Source organism: Podarcis liolepis (assembly GCF_965112155.1).
Source record: "Podarcis liolepis genome assembly, chromosome: 10".
In the NCBI taxonomy this organism is placed as follows: Eukaryota; Metazoa; Chordata; class Lepidosauria; order Squamata; family Lacertidae; genus Podarcis; species Podarcis liolepis.
The window spans coordinates 44,392,653-44,409,072 of record NC_139562.1 but is presented as its reverse complement, the minus strand read 5'-3'; positions in this window follow the sequence as shown (position 1 = coordinate 44,409,072).

Sequence of the window (16,420 nt, the reverse complement as noted above, 5' to 3'; positions counted from 1 at the left end):
CTAAGGGGTTGTTCATTTTGCTTCCCTTTGAAAGCCTTTCAGGAGAAAGGGTTTGAAAGAATACGAAGGGAAATGAATAAAGGAAAGTATTTTTAACTTTCCAAAGGAGTATTAAATAGTAGAGATTAAAGAACAGAAGATCTGAAACAACTTGATGGTGTCTCTTCAAGTGAACGTGAGTAGGTTTACACATTCACATATGCCCTACAGGTGCACTCGTCCACTGAACGCAAACCAAATTACAAAGTGTGTCGTTTACTATAAAATGAATTGAACAAGTTCAGTCTCTTGTAATCATAGAGGTACCACAAGGGTCATTTAGTCCAACCCTCTTAATAACGTACAGTACTCATAATACTTGCTGCAATTGTTTTGCCACTGGAGGAAACTGAGATGCAAAATACTTTATATTTACCACTGGCAACCATCACCATACCTTACCCAGAACCGTGAAAAATAACTTATAGTTCAATATAAATCCATCTTTTCTTGCTTCTGGGCAGATATTGGCTTGCAGCGCTTGAGAGGATGTTGACCAATGAGGAGATAAATAGTAAGAACGTAAAATCCTAAGGGGGAAATAATTTTGCAGGGAAATGAATGAGTGAACTGTGTTTCTTATGTGTCAAAAGACCAGCGCAACAGGTATTCTGGTGTAATTCCCATGCAACAAAAGGTTAAAACCTAAATAAATGATTTTTACCTCTCATTGTGGATTGTGTGTTTGGACAATTCATTGTTGCCTCAAACTGCAATAGTCTGAATTGATTACTTATTGATGACTGGTGAAATTGGGTGATTTTTGAAGGTTGTGGGGTTATTGAAATGTACCAGTAAATGTCCAAATTTCTTTGGGGCTCTTGCCAACGTTTCCGTTTCCTGCTTGGCAGGGGGTTGGACTCGATGGCCCTTGTGGTCTCTTCCAACTCTATGATTCTATGATTCTATCATTCTAATATCATTGTTGACTTCATAGAAATGAGGATGATGTTTGTACATTAGTTATGCCAAAAATATCTGCTTGGCCTTGACAAATGGAAGATTTTTTTTAAAATATCTCTCTCTCTCTGGCCTAGTAATGACAAGAACTACCAGTAATATCAATATTTGAGTTTCTGACATTTATTGTAACATATAGTCGAGCACGGTTTAAATCACAGCTGAGAACGTCCAAGAACTTATTATGACAAGACATTTAATTTACTGGCCAGTTTTTTTGAGGGAAAGGTGTGTGTGCCAGAGATCCACATTTAAACTTTGGATTGTTTTGCATTTTCAGTTCAGGTCACAAATACCTCCCACTTCTGTCTCCATTTTGTTCTTTTGTGAGGACCTTGTTAACTTTTATAAAGAGAAAGCTCGCCAGATCATCCTGACCTTTCCAAATCTACCTCTCCCTCCTATTCTTTCTCTCTCTTTTATTTTTCTCCCCCACTCCCACTACCTTTCTTAGACCTTTGCCTTGACCCCAGTACACCCAGCTCGTAAATGCTATCAGAGCCTTCTCAAAACTTCTTCAAAGGATGCAAATTTCTTCCTTTTCTCACCATTCATCGGTGCTTTGAAATATATTGAAACCACAAACCACTAACCACAACCGCTCTCATGTTATCTTCTTCTTCTTTATTTGTCAATATAGCTTTCAGAGTTATGAATTTCACATTGCTTAATAAAAACCATATGTTTTCATAACATTTGTACTATGCAGTGCTGCATCTTAGGGCACACGTGAAATGGAAGATCTGGGATTAGGTCTCCCAGTATTTTCTTCTTTACTAGATTTTTAAAAAAAGTTCTGGAGGAAGAGAGGTAGTTTGGACTGAGAACATAAGGTAGGGGAAAGAGGTCCCAAGCCAGTGCAAACTATCCCCTGGTGGCACTATTCACTGCAGAGGGGGAAATATACAGGTTCTGTCTATCCCAGTGTGGTGTAGTGGTTAAGAGCAGAGGACTCGTAATCTGGTGAACCGGGTTCGATTCCCTGCTCCTCCACATGCAGCTGCTGAGTGACCTTGGGCCAGTCACACTTCTGTGAAGTCTCTCAGCCCCACTCACCTCACAGAGTGTTTGTTGTGGGGGAGGAAGGGAAAGGAGAATGTTAGCCGCTTTGAGACTTCTTCGGGTAGTGATAAAGCGGGATATCAAATCCAAGCTCTTCTTCTTCTTCTTCTTCCCACACCACCCTGGCTGCAAGTAGCCACTCAGGAGGCTAATTTGCATCAGATAATGGGAATGGTGGGGGGTGAACTCTCCTCCCTGCCACCACAGCTCCAATGTGATTGAGTCCTACTCAGAAATAATGAGTGTCTGGAAGCACTCTCAGAATCCTGTTATGGACGCAGGGCAAATAACATCTCAGGAAGAATATTCATTTCTATGCTTCACTTTCACTTTAGAGACTATGAACATTTGAAGTCATACTATTGGTACATCTTTCTGACTGACAGTGGGTCTCCAAGGTCTCAGACAGAGGTCTTTCCCAGGTCTGCTCGCTGAGAGGCTGTGATATGGAGTTGCCACTTACTGAACTTAGAACCTGGTGTATGCAAAACATGTATCTTGCTAATGACCCACAGGCCTTTCCCCAAACTGCAGGAGAATTAGAGCCCATGGAGTTAACAACAGCAGAGAAGGCAATAGCAGCTACATTGTCCCCTCAGCAACTCAACTCAAAAGTCAGGTCTGGAGAACCTGTGGCCCTCCAGATTTTGCTGGACTCCAGCTTCTATCAGTCCCAGCCAACTTGGGCAATGGTGTGGGATGATGGGAGCTGTGGTCCATCAACATTTTGTAGGCCACAAGTTCCCCATCGCTGCTGTGGCATAAGTGAAAGCAACTGCAGTGTCCATGAGGTTAGCTTTGCCCTTTGTGGTTAGTCATAAATGAGATCACCATTGACTCATGCAAACCTTACTATTACAGAGAATGGGGTAAGAAAATAGTTCAGGATTTTTACATTGTTTAGTAGGTTTTTATTTATAGCAAAAATGGTGCAGTGGGCTTTGCCATAAAACATAACCATACCATATAGATGGATCAGTTGAATCCATGTGGTAGTAAAGCGGGGAAATACCTTTTAAAAGTTGGACTATTTTTTCGGAAAGATATCTAAATCTATGTCAACCTTTTGGCTCTTGAGATATCTGGAAAACTTGCAAAATTAAGTTCTCCCATGAGAAACATAATCCTTCTTTGATTCAGGGAGGCCAATAAAAATACCACAAAGCAGTCTGTTTTGCTTTCTTCTCCTAACTGAAAGTACAAAATGAATTAAAACTTCCAAAGTGTTTAGCTCTTTCTTTTTTTTCAAATATCCCAAACTCTACCCATATTAACATTTAGAACTCCATGTTCGATCTAGGCAGCTGACATCATGAGAAGATGATTCCCATTAATGTCAAGCACCAGATAATGATATATTCTCACCAACCTCAATATTTACAGTATCAAGCAGGGGGGAAATAGATCACTCTAATCAGAGAGAATATCACCCTAAGCCATTTGCTGGCACCCACACGCCTTTTATCAATATATGAGTATCAGCACTTCGGTTTGGAAAATATGCACGCACACACACACACACACACACACACACACACACACAGCCAGCCAGAACAAATTCTTGCCATTGGCGCTTTTGGCTGTGGAGTTTCCTCCGTTTCCCTGGGCACATTTGATCTTGGCTGTAATACTGGTCGGAGTTCAGAAAAGTCTGTTGTTCAGCTTTCCCTCGCAGCTCCTGCCATTGTGCCATCTGTTTAGTTTTAAAGCAGAGGTAAAAAATCACAAAATGAGATCCTTTGTGCATCATTATAGCCAAGTGGCTTGATATCTTGGCAGGCTGGTTAGCCAGACTTTCATCCCACTGTACCCAGGGATCCAGCAATGTGATAGTCTTCTGAATATAGGATTTCCACTTTCCTGTCAGAGAGAAAAAGACAACAGATTTTAATAAAGGTGGATTGAACCTGATTAAAACCAAAGCTAGGAAGTCAGCGTGTTTCTGTTGAAACTATAATGGATTTTTTTTTTTCAGAATCAAGAATTTTACTGAATTCTGGATCCCCTAAAATTGTAAAAATTTATTATTATTCATACTGATTATTCAGAAGGGAAATTCCTGTCCTGCACAGTGCTGTGACCTGGAACCTTCTGTAAAAAAAATGTGTCATTGTGGCTTGAGAAAAACAGATATAGGTACCAGAAAGCTGGTGTCAAGACCTGTGGAAAGTGATTCACACAGCAGAAATACAGGAACTGTACAGGCAGAGGGAAAGCTGTGGCAGCCTAGATATGACTAACAGAAGTTAGTTAGGTTTCTACCTCTGCTAAAGCCGAGTTTACTAGGACCTATGCAGTGTTGATGATAAGAAAAACTCCGAGGTAAGAGACACAACCTTGCCCTACTGACTCTTCCTATCAGAGAAATCATTAATGTTCCAGGGTTATTTTAAATGCATATTAGCTGCAAAGCAACTGTGCTTTGTTGCTGAATTAGACCCAGGACATGTGATCTCAAGACACCCAAAGGGTGGCAACACGAGAACAGGCCTTCTCTGCAGTGGCTCCCCATCTGTGGAATGCTCTCCCCAGCGAGGTTCGCCTGGTGCCTTCATGATACAACTTTAGGTGCCAGGCAAAAATGTTCCTTTTTAAACAGGCCTAGGGTTGATTTGATTGACATCCTATACCCTTTTTAAAATGTAGTCTGGGGGTTTTTTTTGGGGGGGGAATGGGTTGTTGTTTTTATTTTGATTATATATTTTGTGGTTTTATATTTTGATTTTGTTCTGTGAACTGCCCTGAGACCTCCAGATATAGGGTGGTAAATAAAGTCAGTAAATGATAATAACAATAATAATAATAATCTCAAAGCACTGCTTTGGGACAAAGTGCAGCCCTTGTCAGTGGTACTGAGTGACAAGCTTTCTTTCTTCTTGACTATCCTGCATTAACAAGCTCTCTAAGAAACAGGTGGGGGTTTTTTATTTTCATATGTACAAAACAAAACAAAAGAATAAAACGAAGTCCAGGTGCAAGAAGAAATGTATTTTATTATAATAAACTAAATTTCTAATAGACAACATTTCTAAAACCTGGAGTTCTTCTTCCTCGTTTTTTGACTGTTAGTGATGCTATCCCAGTTTGGTGGTTGTTTTCTGTTATGTGCCCATGGATTGCTTGCTTACTGTTGGGGAAAACATTTCATTGTAGTTATTAAATAGAACAAGAAATTGAAAAGGGAATTTACTGGGGCGGGGTTGGGGGCAGGACAACCTAGCATAGCTGTGTGGATACACCAGCAGAGCCAATCCAGCACCTGCACAATTTCAACCTCAGCCCTGCCCTGCTGTCACCCTGCCCAGGTTAGCATTAGGGTTGCCAGCATCAGGAGAGAGGCTCCTGAGCTCTGCCCTGCTACCCAGGCTGCCTCTGCTTCTGCACAGACATGCCTAAGATGGACACGGGAGGATTAACATTCCGCAACATTCCTCTTGTGTCATTTTCTTTTAAAATTGCCACAGATCTCTGGCAATCTCTAGCATGGATCTCATTCAAACATCTCTTACATCTCTGGTCACAATTACAGTGGTGCCTCGCAAGGCGAAAAGAATCCGTTCTGTGATTCTCTTCGTCTAGCGGTTTTTTCGTCTTGCGAAGCAAGCCCATTGAAGGATTAGCGGATTAGCGCTATTAGCGGCTTTTAGCGGCTTATCAGTTTATCGGATCAGCTGATAAGTGGCTTAACGGCTTAGAAAAAGGGGGAGAAAGGGAAAAAAACCCGCAGGAACTCGCAAGACATTTTCGTCTTGCAAAGCAAGCCCATAGGAGATTCGTTTTGCGAAGCACCTCCAAAACGGAAAACTCTTTCGTCTAGCGAGTTTTCCGTCTTGCGAGGCATTCGTCTTGCGGGGCACCACTGTAGTATTTGTCCTTCTTTTTTTTTTTTTTTTTTTTTGCTTTTTCCTCATGAGTTTAGTAAGGATGCCAGATTTACAAAGTATCTTGTTTTATAGAAAGTACCACCTGGACTTCAAGTGTGGAAATATTACCACAATATGTGTCACGTCTTAAAGGAGGGGGCACCTTCTGAAGGTGCTCTCACCACTGGTGTTTGAAGCCGAGTATGCATGACATTGGCCACAATCTGTATTTATGCTGTTGTTTCATAAAGAATACTGCTAATCAGGGCTTTTCCCCAGCCGGAACTCACCAGAACTCAGTTCTGGCACCTCTCATGTGGGCGCCATTGTGATTATAAGAGAACAAGGAAGGCATTCATGGTGAGTTCCGGCACCTTTATTTTTCTAGAATAAGTGCGCTGTTGCTAGTTGATGAGTTTTGGAAAAAAACAAGACACATTCCCTTTGCAGTTAAGCTGAGGTGTGTATAGGGAAATCAAACAGGCAATGCACACCAGGTAAAACTATCCCTACCCCTCTCTGGCATGAACAGCAATATGCAAACTTTACTTGAAACACAGCAGGGGGAAATAACCTCAGTGCAATTTAAGCTGATAATGGGTGCATAGCCTGAGTCAGAAATTTGTCACCGATATATTTTACCTGTTCAGACAGTCTCATTTGTGTGCCAGGGATTATTGTTGACCGGGGAAGAGGAAAAGATTGACAATTGTGGCAATTTCTTCTTAGCCCAACTCTCATCGCCATTCACCACTGGCCATGCTTGTCCAACCCCAGCTAGAGGACCATCCATGCTTCAGTCCAATAGTTATCTATCATGGATGTAGCACAGGCCTTGAAATCCATCATTTCATCGTCTGGCAAAAGGGTGTGATGTTCTTGACATCCCACACACAGAAAGAGGCTGTTGAAACTGTGCGGCTGCCAGCAAGAATTTTGGAAGGAATCCTGTCCCCACTCAATTGTTTCCACTGACTTCACTGAAGCATGATTTCTTTCATTGTGTTCGCTCCGTGCAACTCTCGCTGAGCCATCCATGGAAGTCTCTGCAAGTCAACCTGGGAAGGGGAGGTGGTCCTGAACAGAAAGAGGCTAGTATGAAGTTATTTGTGCAAATCAGTGATTAGAAAGAAACTTCTCCAGTCTCTGAAGTCCCATATGATTCGTCTCTCGCAGCAGCTTTTCATCACCCTGCAATTTTTATATTGTTTTTAGAGAGGTTTGGCTTTTAAATCGATGGTTCTGCTAACCGGGTGGAAGAAGGCAGGCCAGCAGCCACAGCTTGCACACACGAGAGCTTTTTTCTGTGTTCAAATCCTAAAGGAGGAAAAAATGCTCAAGATGCACATTTTTGCAGGATCTAAACGTTCTGTACAACTCCAGCATGGATCAGAAGGATACATGTCTTCAGCCCCACATTGACTCTCTGGCTTTGACAAAGGTGTGTATAAGGTGGGGTTTCCTTCATCATTCCTTTCCCAAGTCTTTAGGAAGCAACAGTAGTGTAGTGGTACCAGGCAGAGGGCCTTCTCGGTAGTGGCGCCTGCCCTGTGGAACACCCTCCCATCAGATGTCAAGGAAATAAACAACTTCCTGACTTTTAGAAAACATCTGAAGGCAGCCCTATTTAAGGAAGTTTTTAATGTTTGATGTTTTATCATATTTTTAATATTCTGTTGGGAGCCGCCCAAATGGGTGGGGTCTAAATATATTTATTATTGTTATTATTGTTGTTGTTGTTGTTGTTGTTGTTGTTGTTGTTGTTGTTGTTGTTATTATTATTATTATTATTATTATTATCTGCAAGAGCTCATCATGACAGCTCCACAGCGCCATCTCCAAGAACAGTTCAAAAGTGCAGGCAGTTGTGTGTGTGTGTGTGAGTGTGTGTATACAGTGGTACCTCGGGTTAAGTACGTAATTCGTTCCGGAGGTCCGTTCTTAACCTGAAACTGTTCTTAACCTGAAGCACCACTTTAGCTAATGGGGCCTCCTGCTGCTGCCGCACCCCGATTTCTGTTCTTATCCTGAAGCAAAGTTCTTAACCCAAGGTACTATTTCTGGGTTAGTGGAGTGTGTAACCTGAAGCGTATGTAACCCGAGGTACCACTGTATGTATGTATGTGTGTGTGTGTGTGTGTATATATATATATATATATATATATATATATATATATATATATCCAAAAATATTGTTGCCTGCAGTTAAAAGTTACCACTACACCACTGTTGTTTCTTAAAAGATTTATTTGTGCACACTTCCTCTGCATTAATCTGCCACAAACAACAGTAAAACATGAAAGCCTTGTTATCGTCTCACATCACTAACAAGGAGGGATCTTCCGGTACAGTGGTACCTCGGGTTACAGACACTTCAGGTTACAGACGCTTCAGGTTACAGACTCTGCTAGCCCAGAAATAGTACCTTGGGTTAAGAACTTTGCTTCAGGATGAGAGCAGAAATCGCACGGTGGCAGCACAGCGGCAGCAGGAGGCCCCATTAGCTAAAGTGGTACCTCAGGTTAAGAACAGTTTCAGGTTAAGAACAGACCTCCAGATCGAATTAAGTTCTTAACCCGAGGTACCACTGTACCTTGGTGCTCTGACACAGGAAATCATCACTTCTGCTCTGAGAAAAGTTCCCAGTGCTGCACTTTTCCACATTCCCCGTCCACTACTCCACCAACAAACAACTAAAAACCATAATATTGAGAGAGGCCCTCAGCAAACTAGGTTTCCTCACCTAGGCTGAAACTTCAATGAGCTGAGGGTGGTCCTAAACATGCCTGTCTCTACTACTTTGCTGTATAGGATGAAGGTGAGGTGAGGATTTGCTGCCCACAGCCTTTGAATTAGATCAGTAAGGAAACCAGCATTCTGGGACATACCTGAATTTCACTGCAAGCACACCGTGGACACTGGTCCGGTCCTATGAATGCAAATTTGCCACACAGTGGCCCTGTCTGGAATGCAGCAGCTTTTAACACCATAATTTAGGGCTAGCCCTTCGAACGTAACAACCAGACTTATAAGCCCCCAGTGTATCAAGTGCACTCAGATTGTTCTACTTTCAGCCTTTATTGGTTTGGGATTTTCCAAAGCTCTAATCTGCTTGATCAAGACCACATGAGACTGCCGAAGTGTCAAAGGATATCACTGGCAACATCCCAGTAACAAATTTTTCCTCCTTTCTTGCATGGTCCATTTAATTGAACACCCATATCAGTGGCAGATGCATTGCAAAACACATTTTTCACTTTTATGTCTCTCTCTCTCTCTCATGTCCCTTTTATGAAAGTTGTAAAGTTATATGCTTAAGAGACTTTGGCTAAAATGTTTTATTGTGAAAATTGATAACATTTACTTTGCTGGAGCTGGGGCAAAATGTTCATATTGTGGACAGACTCTCACGTTATGACTTTTTTATTATTAATGTTCCTATTGTTTACAAGCTATAGCCAGATGCTGATTTGAAATGCACTCTTGGAAGATGAAAGGCTTTCTACTGACACAGGCATATGCGTTCTGCTCACTTCAGCGCCACATAGCAGGTACCTGTTCAGTACTTGGCAAGGCTATTCCATCTATGAAGTCAGACGCTCCCCCTCCCCCATTTTACACCAAATATGCTGGACTCCAGCATTTTGAAAGGCTTGGTCTGAACCTCCAAAGTTCATTTGGCTATCCTCACTTTCCACAATGTTGGCACCAGTTTGAAAGGACCTCACACTAGGAAAAACACAGGTCTGTGTGTGTACGACAGCAACATTCCCATTGACGTCAATAAGAGTTAGGCGTGGCTATGAACATTTGGGACTTGGCCCTATGTGCTCCTTTTGAAGGAGCCTCTGCTTACAAAACATGGGTGGATTTCATGAGATGGAGAAAGCAAACTAGGAATCTCCATCTTTCTTTGGGCTAAAACGTTCCCCTGCAACTTCTGAATCTTTGTGCAAGAATAAGAGTGAGGCTCAAGGTTGGAAGTAAGACAGAGGCAGAAACACACAATTCCTTTCCATACAATCCACAACAACATATTGTGTTCAGTCGCAGTTTGGATATTTCCTACCCTGCTGTCATTATTTATTCCGCGGCTCGGTAGTGGGAAGTGGGTGTTGTGGTTTGGGGGGCACTGAGGGTAGGAACTCAAACCCCATCACACTCCTAATGATGGGAGCATGCATGGGCCAAACAGAGCTCCCAAGTGCATTTGGAATAAACCAGGCTATTTTCTGCTTGTTTGAGGGAATTGCTTGATTTGTTCAGCCCAATTCTAAACCAAAATAAATCACTAATCTTATACGAGGAAGCTTGCCTCTTGGAATTACCCTGAGGGTTGAGTGTGGGGAATGGTGGAGTCTTCACAGAAACATGGGGAAATATATAAGCAATCTTTTCCATATGGGGCAATAAAGATAAGTCTGTGAGTAAAGCAATCAGAACTCCAACATCGATCTGCAGTCACCCAACTGGACTGCATAGTTTTCAGGTTTATTCTCTCACAATAAATTCCTGGTGTTCTTTTTTTTTAAAAAAAGATAAAAAGCGCATTCATTTCTATGACTTTTTGCAACACAGGAGAAATCTCTTCCTGCCTTCCACTCCGATAGTATTCAGTTATTCTGTGGATAGGGAATGAATGAATGAAACTTTATTTGCGTCAGCCATCGGCCATAGCAACAAAAGAACACTGCAATATACACAGAACAAAATAAAAAGTCGATTATATAAAACACAGTTTAGGGTCCTGAATCAGCAGTCAAATAGTGGATCTTATTCTGATTGCCCCAGCTAGAAACCTTGCAACCTTTGCAGCAATCTGCTCCTCTTGATCTGTCAGGAGAAAAGACACTGTGGCAGTGGTTGGGTGGCCCGGAATGGACAATAAAAGAGGGGTGATAATCTTATTCCTCAGGTCTTTGTAAAGAGTGCACATCAGGAGAACATGTGCCACTGATTCGGTGCTGTCATCTCTGCAAGGACATAGGCGTTTTTTGTGTGGAATCTGTTGGAATCATCCCTCAAGTGCAGCTGAGGGCAATACATTCACAGTTCCCTTAGATAATAAGCACATGGACATGAATGTTTAGGTTAATGGGGTAAAAGCACATCTATATTTTGGTATTGCTAGATTATACAGATAGGGTGCCAGAGAATCAAAGTGGGAGGATGGGAAATGGTCATACCATGGGCAAAATTTCCTTGTTGTGACCAAGTTGTTCTGACGCTCGATATCATTTAGGCGTTGGCAAATTAAACTGTTACTATGACCCACGGTGAGTAGCTGCTGTGGGGATAAACCTCAAGAGTGAAGTTTTTGATGGACAGTTTTAGACCAGGCACTCTTGTGACAGTCTTGTTGCACTAGGGATATTAGACTGGGAGGATTTGAGTTTCGGCAAAGCCAGAAGTTAAGTGTCCTGCGCCAGATCCATAATTCTACCAAGGGGAGATTGACTTCTAGGTGCAATGGTGTGTTTGGGACACAGGGTGGTACAGAAAAAGATTGCCTTAAGAACTTTGATTGGACAGCTTCCATGGAACCATGGTAAGTGCCAGTCCAAATCTGAACCCCATATAATAGCTGCGCTAGGGGTTTAGCTGTGGATAGGGACTTACATGGCAAGGCCCTGGGCCCCACAGTTCCCTTAGATAATAAGCACATGGACATGAATGTTTAGGTTAATGGGATAAAATAGGCCACAACTTTATTGGCCACACACCCCGGCTATCCTGATTGGTCAGCCAGGGGGCGTGATGCAGCTGGGGGTCCCTATGCTGCAGGTGACATCCCTCCACCCACAGCTAGGTCACTAGGAGGTCCTGGATGTCCTCCCGCAATGCCGCCCCCTCGGGGAAGGGGAGTGGACATATTTGTTAATGGGGTGCCCTTTTCAAGGTGGATCCATTGCTGGACAGATAACTGGAGACCCACATCATTTTATTGTCTCACTCATTTGTAACATGCAGCACCCAGGACTAATATACGTATGTTGAGATACGTATCTTGGAAAGAATTTCTTGTACTGTGTGTTAATCCCATCCTCACAGTACACGATGTATCCACAGCCTCCTGCCAAGGAAAATAAAATGCACGACATTCTTAGGCTAAGCTCCATTTCCAAAGCAATTAAACTGGCTGTTGCTAATTAATACAAATGTCCTTAATACATACGAGACCCCTGACATGCATCTTAGCTCAGGAAACAAAGGTGCGGGGGAGGAAAAACCTCATCTCGTGAATGAAGACTCCACAAATACAAAATATTTTCAGCGCATACTGTCCATTTATCTCATCCTCTCTGGGGCGGGGGGGGGGGAGCTTTTAAAACAAACTCTCTTTGTTTCATCTGCTTCTTTTGGCTTTTTTTGGCTTTTGGGGGGAAACCCAGCCAGATGGGCGGGGTATAAATAATAAATTATTATTATTATTATTATTATTATTATTATTATTATTATTATTATTAGTTTTAACCTTTAAAGCTGGGACATGGATTGTTGGCTCTCCCAAACCAGAAATGGTGTGGCATGGAAGATCGCCACATTGATGTTGTACCCGCCATTTATAAAATATCCCCTTGATGGTTCTAAAAACAAGCTTATCTCATGCTGTATTTCTGCCAGAATTATACTGGTCAATCTGTTCAGATGTGAGGGATTCTGGTGGACAGGGAGATATGTAAGGTACAGATCACTGGAGCTCAGAAATGACTATTGTCACTGGACCTCAAACAACCAGGAATGTCTGGTAACTTAGTTCCTAATACTTTGCTAAGGATCCTTGCTACCCACCCCACATAACTGATCACAAGACACTGCACATGCCCATTTGAATGGCAATGCCCATCAGCTTTGAGGGTCCCTGGTCCCCTCAAATATTTTAGGGGAGTCAAAAGGACGTCAGTCCCCAGGATTTGGCTACTACAGTAGATGTGTACCTGAGGCTGAAGAGAAAGGGCATTTGTTTCTAGACCGGCTAAACATATTCTCTGAATAGTAAAGGTAAAGGGACCCCTGACCATTAGGTCCAGTCGTGGCTGACTCTGGAGTTGCGGCGCTCATCTCGCTTTATTGGCCGAGGGAGCCGGCGTTTGTCTGCAGACAGCTTCCTGGTCATGTGGCCAGCATGACCAAGCTGCTTCTGGCGAACCAGAGCAGCGCATGGAAACGCCGTTTACCTTCCCGCTGGAGTGGTACCTACGGTATTTATCTACTTGCACTTTGATGTGCTTTCGAACTGCTAGGTTGGCAGGAGCAGGGACCAAGCAACGGGAGCTCACCCCGTCGCGGGGATTCGAACCGCTGACCTACTGATCGGCAAGTCCTAGGCTCTGTGGTTTAACCCACAACGCCACCCGCATCCCTAGCCACCCGCGTCCCTATTCTCTGAATACCAATTCAGTATTGAAAAGCCTCATAGGGCAGTCAGTGTACCACCATAATTAGACTCTGAACTGACAACACTAATGTTTGCTTTGTACATTGCTCTCTTAAGGAAGAGTAAGTTTAAGCTATGGCATTACTACTCTAGGAACTCACACAATACTGGATTCGTATTTTCCCTGATACAACCCAAGATGTTGTGGATAAAAGAAAGGTTGCTTGTTTTTCTAAAGCCAAAGGTTTTGAGCTGTAGAGAGAAAAGCAGACTTTCTATCAAAAAATAATAATCATGTTGCTTTATGCACTAAATAGATGGGCAGACAGAGCAATTCTCTCTTTTAGCAAGCAGAGGCTTTATGTTTAAACTCTGATTGCTTAAAACTTCTTGGTACCAAAACAGGGGCTCTGACTAGCTTTGGGACACATGTTATTGTTGAACTAACTCTGAGGTTATTCGTTTCCTAAATATTGTTTACATGATCTAGCAGCCTTCATTTTAGACCATGAAATATTTTTGACCATGAAATTGTGCTAGCAACAACAGAGACCACATCAGAAACAGATTTGGAACCTCTGCATCTCAGGCTATTCGTTTTGCTTTCTGTTCCGGTTCCATATATTCAGTGCAGCCAAGCTGTATTAGTTAACTTTTGCTGAATTCTACCAACTCATCACACAGATGAATATGGCACCTTCACTGTACAGCTTTTGCTGAATGCTGAAGAGACACCTCTTCAGCCTGACCTTTGACACTTGAGATGTATATTCTTAGGACCCACCCTATTCTTGTGGTTGTAGTTTGCTTTAAACTGTTTGTTAATGTTGCATTTTAAATTGTTGTGACCTGCCTTGGGACCTTGGGGTGAAGGGCAGGTAATAATATAAAATAATCAGTGTTCCTGTTATTTAAATCTTCAGTGGGATGTTGAAGCTGCCTGACTGCCATTAGCTCTATCTGCCTTTTACCTTAAGGTTACCAGACGTCCCCATTTTCCAGGGAAAGTCTCCGGATTTACAAGTCAGTCCCCTGACAAAATCCATCTATTTAGTAGGAAGTTTAAAAGTGACCCCGGATTCATTGAAAAAAAATCTGGTAACCTTATTTTACCTTCAATCTACAGATTACTTGAAGACCATAAAAAAATCTTATGTTTAAGAATGTTTGACCAATACAACCACAAATTCACTTAAACAGGAATCTGGGACAAGGGATAGTGTTATCATTAGGTCAACTAGGCAGGCACCTAAGGTGCAGACCTCAGAGGGGCACAGTTTTATACAGATTAGCTTTTGTTATATGTTATATATTTTGGATAATATTTTACTTTACTTTTCTTTTTTGAAGAATTTTATCATTTTTGAAGTACTGTAACATTTCCATGTATAAGACTAGGGTTTTCAATTTACTAAAAATAATGTTAAAAAGGGGGAGTAATCTTATACATGGGGGAATGTTATTGAAAATACAGAAATATACAGTAACTCATACATTAGAATGTTTTTTTATGTGTACATGAAATAGACCCAGTTGACTGGAAGTTATGTAAAATACACTTAATTTTAAATCTTATAGTCACATTGTTGTTGTTTAGTCGTGTCCGACTCTTCGTGACCCCATGGACCAGAGCACGCCAGGCACTCCTGTCTTCCACTGCCTCCCGCAGTTTGGTCAGATATAGTCACATCTTAATCTTATTAAGAAATGTATTCATTTTTCTAGTGAGTGATGGCTGATAAAACAACAACAACAACCCTCTGGAGCCCAGTACCACAAACAAAAGGCAGAAAAAGCTAAGGAGCAAGCAAAACTAGAGGGGTTCTTTCTGAAAGACCTTGGTACACCGAAAGTAACTGAAGGCAAGAATATGACTGCACTCTTCTTGAAACTAGCACTGAGGAAGTTGAATGTGGTGCTCCTACTGCAAATGATATAAACTCTAAGATAAAAGATTACTGCAAAGTCAGCAAATAAGATAGTATTGTGTCTGACTTAAATTTCAGTGCCCCTACTAACTGGCCTAACTATGGCAGTGATAATTTGTGACAGATTATAATACAACACGGATAATAGCAGATAGCATCACATGATTTTCCCAAAGATTCAAAACCAGAAGATTTTTGTCCTATACGCTACCATAGGAAACTAGCAAACTGGTTGTTTGTACATCTGGAGACATTTATCTTGCTCTTGTGTTGACTCTTCATGACCCCATGGACCAGAGCATGCCAGGCACTCCTGTCTTCCACTGCCTCCCGCAGTTTGGTCAAACTCATGTTGGTAGCTTCAAGAACACTGCCCAACCATCTCGTCCTCTGTCATCCCCTTCTCCTTGTGCCCTCCATCTTTCCCAGCATCAGGGTCTTTTCCAGGGAGTCTTCTCTTCTCATGAGGTGGCCAAAGTATTGGAGCCTCGGCTTCAGGATCTGTCCTTCCAGTGAGCACTCAGGGCTGATTTCCTTAAGAATGGATAGGTTTGATCTTCTTGCAATCCATGGGACTCTCAAGAGTCTCCTCCAGCACCATAATTCAAAAGCATCAATTCTTCGGCAATCAGTCTTCTTTATGGTCCAGCTCTCACTTCCATACATGACTACTGGGAAAACCATAGCTTTAAGTATACGGACCTTTGTTGGCAAGGTGATGTCTCTGCTTTTTAAGATGCTGTCTAGGTTTGTTATTGCTTTTCTCCCAAGAAGCAGGCGTCTTTTAATTTCGTAACTGCTGTCACCATCTGCAGTTTACATCTGGAGACATTTATCTTGCTCTTGTAGGGAGGTAGTATTATGGGGGTTGGGGTGACAGTCAGCCTGTATCCCTGAGCCCCTCCCAATTCCTGGATCCAACAAAGACTCTCCTCCCTGGAAGAGAGGGGAGTGGTTGTGGGCGGGAGCCCGAGCACCGCCCCAGCAGGGGGCATTAGCCCCCTGCTTCCTCCTCTAACCTGGCTGACGCCCACGCCCCCTCGGCAGGCATCCAACCAGGTGCCTTCGAGGGGGCGTGTTCAGCAGCCTTTTGCGGCAGCGCCAGGCTCTCCTTGGCCTCATTCTTCTCCGTCCTCTCGTCGCAAGTCACCCACCCTCCACTCCCTTCTAGCTCAGGGTCTTTGTTCTTT